This window comes from Scylla paramamosain, unplaced genomic scaffold, assembly GCF_035594125.1.
Source record: "Scylla paramamosain isolate STU-SP2022 unplaced genomic scaffold, ASM3559412v1 Contig9, whole genome shotgun sequence".
NCBI lineage: Eukaryota > Metazoa > Arthropoda > Malacostraca > Decapoda > Portunidae > Scylla > Scylla paramamosain.
The window spans coordinates 772,501-787,303 of NW_026973674.1; the positions used below are offsets into that span (position 1 = coordinate 772,501).

The following is a 14,803-nucleotide window of genomic DNA, read 5'->3' on the forward strand; positions in this document are numbered from 1 at the left end:
TTTCTGGAATTTTCTTGGTGGCTCTCCCAGTTTTCCTCTTCTGAGCAAAGGCACTGTCCACAGCATTTGAAGGTCTTCCTCTTTTACTTGTCACATCTTTCCACCACACATCAGGGACCTTGATAGTCTTAGCCTGAACTCACAGAGAATATTCTGCTTACGAGAAGGGACTCACTCCCACAGCAGTTGCTGATCGTCTGTACTGTAACCAACAGTTTACCACAGTCATGTCAAGTAAGTGAAATACAAGCCTCTGATAGTATTTCCTTGCTTTGAAGGTTGTAAGCAAGCAATTGGTCACACAAATCAACACCTGCCATATGTTTGTTACAATCTGCTACAATGTTGGGCGTGGGGGTTTCAACTCTGTCTTTAGTGTTCTTGTCGTGCCTGGAACATTTCTCTGTTGGCCATGATGTTGTAAATGATGATACAAGACACACTGACTTGGTATCCATCCACTTGACACCTGAAATTTTAGTGTCCCCAGTTTTCGTTTCCCATTCATCATGACAACCTGTACCTTGAGCTGCAAGTTGTCTCTGACTTGAACGTCAAACCTTCTAGCCTCCTTGCCTGCACTGTGCCAGAACACCATATTCCCCTCGAGGCTAGATGTTCAAGGAGGGGCACAGATGTGAACCAACTGTCAAAGTACAGTCTGTGATTATTCATGCTCGGTATACTTTCAGCAAGATGCAGTACTGCATTCGAGATTGGTTTGAGATCTGGAACATCAGGCTTGCCAACAGCTTGAATTTTTCTAGTATAAGGCATAAAATCACACACCACACCCATGCTGTCTGCCAACACAAATATCTTATAACCCCATTTATGAGTTTTTTTTATTTCTTGAATGTTTACCTCTCTCTTCATATCGTCCTTTCACTTCCTTATTCTCTTCACAATGCTGTTATACATGACTGACCTTGGAAGGGACCATTTGCTCATCTACACACAGGTTTTCTGTCGTGGGGATTTGTGGAAACTTCTCCTGTAGGTGGTTAACTAGAGGTCTCACCTTGCATATTTTGTCAGTTTTGTCTAGTGTCGTGTTGTCAACAAAATGCAGATTTGATTTGATTTCCTTCATCCACTTCATAACACTCATCCCCGCTAACTTCGGCATCACTGGCAGCTAACAATGTTTCCACCAGCCTTTCGGTGGTGTTGGAACTTTTATTTTGTCCGCAGAATGCAGTAGTACTGCAGCAACGAGAGGGTCTTGCAAGAATATTTACTTGTCACTCATTGTTTTTAATTCATTACACATCTATGGTGTTATAGTGTAAATCAAACCAAGTTTAATATATAACAAAACTATTTGCATGTCACTGCAAAAATATATCGGTAGTATAACAAAGACGAAAATATTACTCATTTATATAATAGTATTCATTTGCCTGATAGGACAGAAATGTCACCTTTAAACAAGCACTACAGATGTTTGGCAAAGGGTGATATGAGGATTTTTGGGATGTAAATATGATCTTTAGGTGTGCGTTTATCACAGCAAATTTTGTCATAATTGTGCTTTACCTGGGGATACATCCATGATGCAGTGAAAGTGGCTGCTTTGCGCAACCTCCGGCACGCATCCACCTGCTCTCAGTGTCCTGGTTCATCCGAGAAGCGGCAACCATTCCAGTGTAAACAAAGGTGCCGATCGAAAGCTGAAACGGGACTTGTATGTCCTGACCGGCGAGCGAACTCTGATACAGAGTTCAGAGTTAAAACCATGTATTCCAAGGAGGACATATTTGTCCTCTTCGACAGTAAAGAGTTAAGACCCCTGTACTCCCAAAGCAAACCTCGTCTTTAATTTTCAGGGAGAGTGATCTATACTATCCCTATTACTACTACTATTATGACTATTTCCAGGTTAAGAGTGACTACCTGGAGGATGAAAGCAGGGCGGCAGAAGGCATGGATTTCGACACAGCCATCCAGCTCACTTGCATCGAAATCAAGCGAGTCTTTAAGGTAAAACTGCGGAAAACAACACGATTTAGGTCCCCCTTGAAATCTGAGCGGTACCCCCTGCGACGGCAAAACTAACACCCCCGTTTTCTCCGCAGCGGATGAACGGATGCGCGATGGACAAGAAGTCAAATCTTGAGCAGCCGGAGAAGGAAGTCGGTCTACATGAATTCCTACCGGCCTACATCATCAACACCACCAAACAGAAAACGTTACGTAAGGCTTTGCAGGGAAACTTTAAGAAATTCTCGGCGTTCTTCGATTACGAATCTCACTTCAAGTGCCTCGAGATTTTGGGAAAAGTTGGAAAGTTTGACATCGAAAACTTCCGCTGTGCACTCGGCGTAAGTGTTAAGTGTTACTGAAGTGTTTGTATGTGAGTCTTGTAGTACTGTCGATACTTACTACTACTACTACTACTACTACTACTACTATTTTCAGTGTGGTTGGTCTATTCCTGTCACTCTGCTTGTCGGCCCAAGTGTTGGTATTTCCTACTGGACAGATTCTGCCTCTGCCGTAAGTACCACTACTACTACTACTGTCACTACTACTACTACTACTACTACTACTACTACTACTACTACTACTGCTACTACTACTACTACTACTACTACTACTACTAACCCTACTACTACTACTACTACTACTACTACTACTACTACTACTACTACTACTACTACTACTACTACTACTACTACTACTACTACTCCAAGCACAACACATGGCAAACTTTGAGCAGATTTAGAGCGTGGAGACCTTACAGAGCAGCTGCGAGCAACACAGGAAGGCTCTGGTGCAGTTTAAGGTGAGAGTGATGACGATAGTGAGTGACGGTGAAAGAGAGAGAGAGAGAGAGAGAGAGAGAGAGAGAGAGAGAGAGAGAGAGAGAGAGAGAGAGAGAGAGAGAGAGAGAGAGAGAGAGAGAGGGGGGGGGGAAGTGGGTAGGTGACGGATTTAAATGGGAAAAGGACCGGGAGGGAGAGAGAGATGAGAAGAAGCGAGAGAGGTGTGGGTGGGGTCTCTCACTACTATTACTACTGCTGCTACTACTACTACAATTACCGTCCTCATCAAATCCTTCCTCTTTCTTCTCCTCTAATCACCGCCACCACCACCACCACCACCACCACTACCCCAGGCTTATGTTGCAGGTAGCAGGTACTACAGAAGCCCTCACCATCACCATCACCTGCCCCTCCATTGGCGGAGCAGAGAGCTTAGCAGACCTGGTTGACAGCTACTGCAGGCTTGTCAACCAATCCAGCATGTCGCTGTGGACTGTGTGGAGAGAGAGAGAGAGAGAGAGAGAGAGAGAGAGAGAGAGAGAGAGAGAGAGAGAGAGAGAGAGAGAGAGAGATAGGGGGAGGAGGGACTGTAGGTGAACTTGAAGGAGAAATAGGAGGAATGCTCTTTTAAAAGGCTCTAGTTGAAGTTGTAAGGGTTTTTAAGGGTGTTCTTAAGGCTCTAGTGATAGATTAACAACAGGAGAAACACTCTTTTAAAAGGCTCTAGTTGAAATGATGCAGGTTTTTAAGGATGTTTTTAAGGTTCCAGTAACAGATTAACAATATTTCTGCATTACTGACAGGAGAAACACTCTTTTAAAAAAGCTCTAGTCGAAGATGTAAGGTTTTTAAGGGTGTTTTCAGGGTTGAGGTGACAGATTAACAACATCTGCATTACTGACAGGAAAAACATTTTTAAAAGACTCTAGTAAAGTTTTTTTTTATTTTTATTTTTTTAAGGTTGTAGTGACAGATTAACAACATTTCTGCATTATTGACAGGAGAAACACTCTTTTAAAAGGTTCTAGTTGAAGTTGTAAGGGTTTTTAATATTTTTTAAGGTTGTAGTGACAGATTAACAACATTTCTGCATTAGTGACAGGAGAAACACTTTTGAGAACCTTGCAAACCATCACTGTGGCTTTATGAAACAGTCAGTGGTGAGAGACCTGACCTGAGCCTGTGTGACCTGATCTTCTCCAGGCTCGTGTGTGTGTGTGTGTGTGTGTGTGTGTGTGTGTGTGTGTGTGTGTGTAAGTTTGTTTACTACTACTACTATTACTCATAAAAGTAATAATAATGACAATAATTATGATACTACTACTACTACTACTACTACTACTACTACTACTACCACTACTACTACTACTACTGCTGCTACTGCTACTACTACTACTACTACTACTACTACTACTACTACTACTACTACTACTGTAATAGGCACTACTTTGCATGAAGAAAAGAATAGATATAAGAGTAGAATTAGAAGGAAATTAGAGACGCGTTAGAGAATCTAACGCTAGTATTAGAAGAATTGTGCAAGAGGTGAACAGGACGTTGAATTGATAACAGCCAAGCTTAACTATAAACAGCCGGTTTGTTTCATGCCCATTCAGCTTGTTAAAGGCTTACCTCCCATTGGGTGGAGATTAAAACGTCATTCATTTTTCTTGATATTATTGGCTATGGAAATCTATGACGTATGCCTCGACACCTCTCGGACAATCCTCAAGTCACTTTTAGAGTAGCAGCCACTCACCAAGATAGTACAGACGCACAACCCGTGTCGCTCTGACTTGAGTTACTCAAAGACTTAGACTCTGATCAAGACGCAAGAGTCTTAATAACTTTGCTTATAACCTTTGTCGTGTGATTGAGTAGTAAAGAAGAACACTGTTGTTGAGCTGTAAGACAATTTATATTTTCTAAATAAACTGCAACACGCCAGACTAACTTTGATAACCCACTTGCACAAGGATGTTGTGAGTGATGATTATCGAGAAAGAAAATCGTCGTTTCCGATACCAAGCTACGCCCACCGACACATAGTCGCCACAGAGGCTAGAGACAGTGTGCACATATACATGACAACACAGTGGTGGCAACACAGTGGTGTTCAGCTTATTGGGATTCTGAAGCCTAAACAACCTCCGAAGAGTAAGAAGAGTTTACAAACATTAAAAACAAACAGCAGCAACGGAAACAACAGCAATAACGCTTCCCCAGCCAACACAGTGAGTCAAGGTCAACCCCACAAGTGTGCACAAGTCCCGCACCGCGCAGCACCGCGCCACACCTCATCACACTCCCGAGCCACTACTCACACGATCAAACTCAAGAGTAACTCTCAATTAATACCACCAAACAACGAGACCAATATCTAAATACTAAGAAGAGACTTAGAAGAGGAAACCGCAGCCAGAGACGAGAGCAGGATCAGCGCCGCCCCAGCAGCCGCCGCACACAGCCATCAGCCACAGCACGCCGCCACCAGCAGCCGCTGCACACAGCCATCAGCCACAGCACGCCGCCACTAGCAGCCGCCGCTCAAGAGGACATCGCTACTCACTTGTCTATACTTTGGTAACAGTATTCAACCTGTCAATCATTAATGTAATTATATTCATGTAATACTTTATCTAATACCCAGTGCACCAACAGTTTGTGTATGCCTGAGGAATGACTGAGCACGAAGAAACATTGAGTATAACTGCCTTATTGTAGAGCGTCTCCCAACATTATCACACACACTACCCATCATCATAGGACAAGGTATGTAAATTGTACACATGTATGCCACTACCTAGTCAAGTTTCAAGTCGAACTAGTCCTATCTTTACTCGCAGTTTACGAGCTTTACGTGAAAGTAGAAACTCCACCATGACAAACGCTAACGTAGTAAAACATTCAATCATCACCACTGTTGCTGATATCCCAAAATTCAGTGGAGAACCTGATACTATTGATTTAAATCAGTATGTCAAAAGAATAGAAACTTTGATCAAAAACAAAGGTATTGTTGAGGATAACTTAAAAATAGAATGTTTCAAAGAACACATTGACGCTGTTAAGGGCACAGCTCGTCACGTCATAGTATATTCACATTTAGACAACATCAAAACATTTGATGAGTACATCAAAGCTTTTAAAAAGCACTTCACAACAAAAAGCGATAGAGATCCAATACGCGCCATGGTCAAGTTTCTGAAAATAGCTCCAGAACAAAACGAGACACAAACAGCATTCATTTCAAGGTTGGATACACAAGCAAGAGACATCGAAGCAATCTTTGAAAACTCAGATTGGTCTGTGAAAAATGAACCCAAACAAATCTCCTTGAAAAACATGGCTCTCGTTATGATGCTAGCACAAATTGTCAAATCAAACAAGGGTGTAGTACAGGAAAGACTCTATAAAGACATCAAACCAAACATACAGTTAGGTGAGGTAGATTGCCTACTCAAAGGCTATGCAGAAATAGATCCTACTTGCAGTACATATGTGTTAGCTGCTAGCTCAGACTCACGCACACCAACCACACAAAGGCAAGGACGATCACAATCTAGAACCACAACACCTTATAATGGTAGGAGTCCTTCTAGACAAAGACAAACAATTGAATGTTACAATTGCCACAAATTTGGAAACTCTGCAAGGGACTGCTACGCTAATATCACCTGTTCCAACTGTCAGTATAAAGGTCACAAAGAATCAGTATGTAGAAATCCTCCTTGGTGTACTTATCATCACAGAATTGGGCACAGGACAGCAGACTGTCGTGCTAGAAGTCAGGATTTTCACAATGGCCAAAAAGAAAAAAAACAGTACAACTTAGTCACTTCATCAGTAGCCAACAGAAGGTCAACTCGCCACATTTCATATCAAAACCAGGAAATAAAAGAATCCAAAGCACAGCCATGGTACTCCAACTTAGATAAAAGCCAGGAAGTAAAGGAAGTTATCTATATAAATGACAACTCCGGAGGTCCGCTCATAGCTGGACGAGTGTTTGATGAACCCAGTCACATGTTTCTAGACACAGGAGCACGTATAAACTTAATCAGTCTAGATTTTCTAAGAAAAGCGAAACCTGGTTTGGTCATTATTGAGCCAACCACATTCAACATTCATGGAGTTACCGGAAACAAACTCACACCTTTAGGAGAAACACAGATAACTGTAACTTTTGGGAACTATTACATGTTTGAATTAACAGCTGTTGTGGTAGAACAGCAAGCGTTCCCAGGAAACTTACTCATTGGATATGACACAATGCGAGATGAAGACATAACTATCTTCCCTGCGAAGGGAGGAGTTAAAATATCTTACAAGTTTCTACCATTCGTTAACACCCGCAGCCAAGATGTCCTGGCACCAGTTAGTCAACAACCTAAGACAGAAGTAAACACAGTTCCCTCAGATAATAACGTGGCAGAGCGGTACTTAAACAATTCATCACCAGTACTTGACGAGAATTGCATTCCTACGGAACGTCATGAAAAGACAAATTCCCCACTGATAACCCAAAAGAACAAACAACATGCACCAACCGAAGCCTTGAAAATTGTTTCAGGTTCTGTAACAGAGTGCACGCTGTTGCAGGCTCAGTCTATTTGCAAGGTAAAGGTTAGTCTAAAAGGAATAAGTGATCATGTGACAGCGATTGCCTTAAGCGAGTCGTCACGTATTCGTGGAATAAATTTAGAAAGTGGTCTTTACCATACAAACAGGGGTAAATCTGAAGTATTTGTCATCAACACGCTTCACACAGACGTAACTATTAAGAAAGGAACAGAGTTAGGACGTTTCCAAGTCAGTAAAGCTATAGAAATAATCAATAATCAAGACCTTAGCTCTGATAAAGATGAACAAATAGCACAAGTGTTTTCGCTACAAGAATCCTCACAGAGTGAGAAAGAGATAAAGAAACACCTCGCTCCCACTAGTCGTCCAGATCTTGAGAAAGAACTAGTACACTTACTACACCTGCATAAAGCAGCAGTTGCTTTGCCAGGAGAAGCCTTGGGTAAAACAACTCTATTGCAGCACAAAATCAAACTCCAGCCAGGAACACAGCCTATTTACGTTCCCGCATATAGACTACCGCATTCTAAACTTGCCACTGTTGATAAATTGATTGAAGATATGTTGTCACAAGATGTCATAGAACCTAGTGACAGTGAGTGGAATTTTCCACTAATACTTGTGCCCAAACCGGACGGTACCATGAGACCAGTGATTGATTACAGGGAACTCAACAAGAAAACAATTCCAGACAGACTTCCGCTTCCAGTTATTTCTGATGTTCTTCGAAGTCTAGGCACTTCAAATAAGTTATTTAGCACAATTGACATAAAATCTGCATTTTGGCAAATAGAGCTCGATGAAGCTTCACGTCCATTGACAGCATTTTCTACACCAACAGGACATTATCAATTTCGTAGAATGCCATTCGGATTATCGAACAGCCCACTTACTTACATGAGATTAATGAACAATGTCCTACAAGGTTTGATTGGGAAGACTGCTAGTGTTTTCCTTGATGACATTTTAATAGTTTCACAAACAGAAGAAGAACACTTCCACAAACTAAACCAAGTCTTCACCAGACTCGTATCAGCAGGATTAAAGATCAAGTTGGAAAAATGTCGCTTTCTACAAGAGGAAGTAACTTACTTAGGTCATCAAATAGACAGTCAAGGTCTGAGGACAGTACAGTCAAAGGTAGACGTCGTAAAACAATTTCCTCAACCAACCTCAGTTGAAAAAGTAAGAAGTTTCTTAGGACTAACAGGATATTATAGAAAATTTATCAAGAATTACGCTGACATAGCACAACCATTGAGTTCACTCCTGAAAAAGAATACTACATTCTCTTGGGGTCCTTCCCAAACCAAAGCATTTGAAACACTGAAAAACAAGCTCACAAGTTCGCCAGTATTGATTTTCCCAGATTACACAAAAGAGTTCATCTTGTGTACAGATGCCTCTGACATAGGGTTAGGAGGAATACTATTGCAGGAAAGAAATGGTAATCCACACCCAATTGCATATGCTTCCAGACTTTGCACAGCTGCAGAAAAGAATTATAGCATCACAGAACGCGAGACTTTAGCAGTGATATATTGTCTAGAACACTTCAGAGATATCATATTGGGTTACAAGATTAGAGTGTGGACAGACCACACCGCAATTCAGAATCTGTTTAAACACAAGAATTTAAGAGGACGCTTAGCACGTTGGTTTGTGACACTGCAGAATTATGAAATAAACTTTGAATACATACCAGGAAAGAAAAATACAGCAGCCGATGCTCTATCACGAAACATAGTCTCACACGGAGAAGTAAATAGTGTAGTATGCAGTATCCAAGAACTAACCACATTAGACAATGAACTTGTATACTCAGAACAAAGAAAAGATGACACTTTGAAGCAAATAATAGAGCACCTTGAAGGTAATACAGACAGAGAAGCACAGATACTACAAAAGAAATATAAACTATCGGAATTCCAATTACATAATGGATTGCTATACCGCAATACCGAAATAACATGCAAAGGAGTATCACGTGGAAAAGTGAAACAGTTAGTTATACCCAAAGAGTTGGTACCAAATGTCTTGCACTTCATTCATGATTGTGCAACTAGTTCTCACCCAGGAAAAGAAAAGGCTTATAGACAAGCACAACTGAAATACTATTGGACAGACATGAGAAAACAAATCTACAATCATATAGATAATTGTAACGTTTGCGCAGAAACAAAAGGACACACACGCACACCAGCACCAATGTTGAATTACCCAATTCCTGAGAAACCGTGGGATAGAATTCACCTTGATACCTTGGAGTTGCCCCTATCTAATAATGGATTTAAATATTTACTAGTAATCATCGATTACTTCTCCAGATTTTGCATTTTACAGCCAATACAGAACAAGAAAGCAGAACAATCGCTACAACTATATTTGAAAAAGTAATATGTCCATACACAACCCCAAAAACTATCATCACTGACAATGGTCCTGAATTTAATAACGCTATTCTAGTAGAAATATGTCGCATTTTCAACAAAAAGAAAATAAATGTACACGCCTACAAACCGGAAAGTAACGGAGTTGTGGAAAGACTTAATAGAAAAGTCATCACTTGTCTACGTACATTGATAAATCCACACAGCATTACGTGGGACACATGGATCCCACACGTCACATGTGCTTTGAACACACAAATCAATTCAGCCACAGGTGAAACGCCACATTATATTCTTTTTGGAGAGGATAAGAATTTACCGTACTCACTTCTAGAGTCAGCACCGCGTCATGTCTATAACTATGATGATTTCATACTAACTAGAATCAATAAATTCAAGGAAATTTACCAACGTATCAGAAATCACATGAATCAATACTCACAATACTTAACAAAACAACAACATAAAAGGGCACGAGAAATAAAAATACAGCCAGGAAATATAGTCATGGTCAAACTACACACGCCAATAGGACATAGCAACAAACTTTCGCCCAAGTTCAAGGGTCCGTATAAAGTCATTGCACAATATAGTGGAAATAAATTCACAATACGAAATTTGGAAACTGGTGATATCAGTGTACGCCATGCAGATGAGCTCAAACAGACAAACATGAATGAATTTGGTGATTATGCAGTCATAGATAGTGATGAAACAAATAGCATAGTAACAGACAAGACAGAAACAGACACAAACAATGTAGAAACAGGAACTGATAGTGCACAGACAGAAACAAGTCACCACGCAGCAGACGACGAAAGCCATGATTACAGGAAGAAATTAAGAAGTCATAGAAAACAAGTTTTGCCATTAATTTGCACCAATGAACTCTCATTAGAATCTGAATTTTATGAGTATGTTGAAGAAATATTAAATGAGTTGAACATAGATTGTTATTCTTTTTACAGGTAAAGATGAAACAAGTGGCATGCATGTTCTCAGCTATAGTAGTTCTAGCAACAGCCTGGGACCCTGTGAGGCCCGGAGCTTTAGTAAGGAAAATCGGCGACATGATCATTGTGAACCAATCAGTAAGAGTACTATTGAAATTTGACAATATAAATGTTGTAAGAGAAAATGTCAGACATATCAATAATGGGTTACAGATGGTAAAAGACAAATTGATAATTAGTGAGATATCCAATGTGAGATTAGAGAAGAAATTAGATGCTATACAGACGAAGGTCACCAAAATAGAAAATAACTTCCTACATAGCAAAAGCAAAAGAGGAGTAGGTATCGCAATAGCGATCGGATCGTTAGTAGGTCTTGGAGTAACAAATATTGGTTTGTATGCAGAACTTCGCTCAAATGTAAATAATCTACAAAACTCAGTGTCCAGAATCGATGTCTTACAAGAAGAAACAGAAGATATACAACTTACCATAGATGAGATGATTAATAGCATAGAAACCTTAAGCACAGAGAACTCTAAATTGAAGGAATCCCTGGAAATTTTCATGGTCTTGGATCAGTTGCACATTAAGATAAATTAACTAAATGCTGAAATGGAACAGTTAATTCAAGACTTAGTTACGGCTAATGCTGGACATGTTACATACACATTATTTTCAATATCACAACTTCTAAACATAACTCAACAAGCAAAATATGAGTGAAATTTTCAACCTTTCTTTGATTCAAATAATATTGCTCTATATTATCCCATTCTTAATTCATTCATAAATGATACTGGAGTACTCATTGACATACCATTTTCATCAGAATTGAAATATCACATGTATAATCTGATTCCTTTCCCAATGAAATTTAATAGTTCCATTATAACAGTTGATACTGATATAACATCTCCAACAAATTACATCCTATCCATAAATGGTTTGAAAGAAAGTGTTATAGTAAATGATGATCTATTGCACTGTAAGAAAACTAACGTAGACTTGTACATTTGCTCAGCTACTTATTTTACTTTCAATGAAGCATTGAGTCACTCATGTGCCGCATCCTTGGTGAAAAATATATCCATTGTACGTAATTGTCATTTCAAGGAAGAAACTCCCACACCACGTCATGAAACTATCCAGGAATCTCACTACTTATATTTTCCAAACAAGACAACTGTATCAGTCATATGCCCAGGATTTCAACCTCAGATAGCATCAATAGAAGGCTTATATCGTGTACCAGATCAATGTGAACTTCATAGCCCCACACTCACAACAGTAGCAAATAGGAAAAAGACTATTGTACTTAATAGAGAAAATGTTTTACAGGACATTACTATGAAATTCCCAGACAGAGCTCCTCCTTTGAAAATCAGAAAGATTAACAAGAAAAGACTTGTAACGCAAGTGTCAAAAACACACAAAGGTACTATGTGGTATATAATATATGTACTTCCATTTGTCTTGATAGTCACATTGAGCACAATATCAATGATACTTACGAGTATGTACAAGAAACTCAAGAATTCATCCATCGAAATGAAACACATTTCCGAGCCGTAACCCTGTGATAGGTATGTAAAGAACAGCAAGCATGTAATATTGTAAATAGAATATGTATGTAAAGAACAGCAAGCATGAAATACTGTAAATAGAATTTATTGCATAACAATTTTGTCGGGACGACAAACGGTAGCTGCCGAGCCCTGTAATAGGCACTACTTTGCATGAAGAAAAGAATAGATATAAGAGTAGAATTAGAAGGAAATTAGAGACGCGTTAGAGAATCTAACGCTAGTATTAGAAGAATTGTGCAAGAGGTGAACAGGAAGTTGAATTGATAACAGCCAAGCTTAACTATAAACAGCCGGTTTGTTTTATGCCCATTCAGCTTGTTAAAGGCTTACCTCCCATTGGGTGGAGATTAAAACGTCATTCATTTTTCTTGATATTATTGGCTATGGAAATCTATGACGTATGCCTCGACACCTCTCGGACAATCCTCAAGTCACTTTTAGAGTAGCAGCCACTCACCAAGATAGTACAGACGCACAACCCGTGTCGCTCTGACTTGAGTTACTCAAAGACTTAGACTCTGATCAAGACGCAAGAGTCTTAATAACTTTGCTTATAACCTTTGTCGTGTGATTGAGTAGTAAAGAAGAACACTGTTGTTGAGCTGTAAGACAATTTATATTTTCTAAATAAACTGCAACACGCCAGACTAACTTTGATAACCCACTTGCACAAGGATGTTGTGAGTGATGATTATCGAGAAAGAAAATCGTCGTTTCCGATACCAAGCTACGCCCACCGACACATAGTCGCCACAGAGGCTAGAGACAGTGTGCACACATACATGACAACACAGTGGTGGCAACACTACTACTACTACTAATAATAATAATAATAATAATCATCATCATCATAAAAGTAATGATAATAACATCAATAATAATAATAATAATAATAATAATAATAATAATAATAATAATAATAGTAATAATAATAATAATAATAATAATGATAATAATAATAGGATTAATATTATTTACAGGGTGTAGCAAAAATTGATATATATATATATATATATATATATATATATATATATATATATATATATATATATATATATATATATATATATATATATATATATATATATATATTACCATTATTATTATTATTATTATTATTATTATTATTATTATTGGGCTACTAACATCTCTCTCTCTCTCTCTCTCTCTCTCTCTCTCTCTCTCTCTCTCTCTCTCTCTCTCTCTCTCTCTCTCTCTCTCTCTCTCTCTCTCTCTCTCTCCCTCCTCCTCCTCCTCCTCCTCCTCCTCTATAAGTGTGTATGCATGTATGTTCATATATTTGTACTAACACTTATTGTAGTAGTAGTAGTAGTAGTAGTAGTAGTAATAGTGGGGAAGGCGATGGCATGAATACTGTACATTGCTGCCAAATATATTCTTAGTAATGTTATGTTATTTTGAAGTGGCAACTGTGTATGTATGTATGTATGTTTGTGTGTTTACCTGCCTATGTCCTGCCTCCTTACAGTTGCGTTGAAATCGCCCATGACGACAGTGGTGCCGGCATCCACAGTGTGCTGCGTCAGTACTCCGCACTGAGCATCATGACAATAAGGGGAGGCATCTGGAGGTATATATACGCCTTCTAACTTCAGTTCTGGAATGCATCACAAAACCACCGTGGCATATCTGGTCCTCAGCATCCACGTCAACTTGCTTCACACTGTGCATCAGTGCATCCTGGCCAAGCATCACCACTCCTCTATTGCGTCCACTTCTTGACACATTTCGGCACACACTAAATCCCGGTACTTGTACGTTGTAATATTTTGTGGCTTCAAGAATCCAGACGATGTCAAAGTCCAGAATAAACTTCAGTATACTTGGCTCTTGTAACTTGTCTTTGAGACCAGCAATATTCCACCAACAAAGCTTCACCTCTCTGTTTGCACACACAAAAAAAAAACGAGGAGTGAAGCTGTCGATAATGACGCCATCTCTTGGCAGCACGCGGTTCTTCCAATCGTAAGTGATATTTACTCCGGCATTCTCAGCTTTCTCTCGCTCTTCTCGCTCCCTCTTCTGCAGACGAGCAGTTTCTCTCCTGATTGCAAGGTGGACGTGCTTTTTAATGTACACTCGCGACATCTGTGCTCCAGCGTTCTGTAAATTTTTGGCTGCATGAAGTATCCTGTCTCTTTGATTTTCGTCGCCAACAGTGACGTGAATCGGTGTCATTTTCCTTTCATTCTGTTGTGCCAGTCGCCTCACAATCCATCCGGTTCGATCAACTGCTTCGGTAGGGCTTACCGCGTTCATCACATTCATTACTTTCTCATCGTCAGTTGCACCAAGATCATCTCTATCCTCTGGTGGGCCTGTTATGATGAGACTCTGTTGTCTTTCCTTAGCATCTAATGACTCTAGGAATCGCTGTTGTTGATGGATCATGTCAAAAGCAGTTCTGAATTTCTCAATCAGAGTCTGAACTTCTCTTGATTCAGTGATGCCACCTCTGCTACTGCTACTCTGAGGCTTCGAAGCTCTTCCAGAAGGAT

At 39.7% G+C, this 14,803-nt stretch overlaps 1 long non-coding RNA gene across 2 annotated transcripts in view; it reads left to right on the forward strand.

The window, feature by feature from the left end:
• The window catches only part of LOC135096907 (uncharacterized), a 13,329-nt gene extending 400 nt beyond the window's left edge, over nt 1–12,929 (forward strand). The window contains exons 1-5 of one of the 2 annotated variants that reach the window (XR_010265153.1): nt 1–1,983; nt 2,079–2,324; nt 2,422–2,499; nt 3,135–5,351; nt 5,430–12,929. The exon at nt 1–1,983 is cut by the window's left edge and continues 395 nt beyond it. This is a non-coding gene — a long non-coding RNA (uncharacterized LOC135096907). Of the gene's footprint in view, nt 1,984–2,078; nt 2,325–2,421; nt 2,500–3,134 lie in introns of both variants that reach the window. The other variant, XR_010265152.1, reaches the window with a different exon arrangement.
• The last annotated feature ends 1,874 nt before the right edge of the window (nt 12,930–14,803 follow it).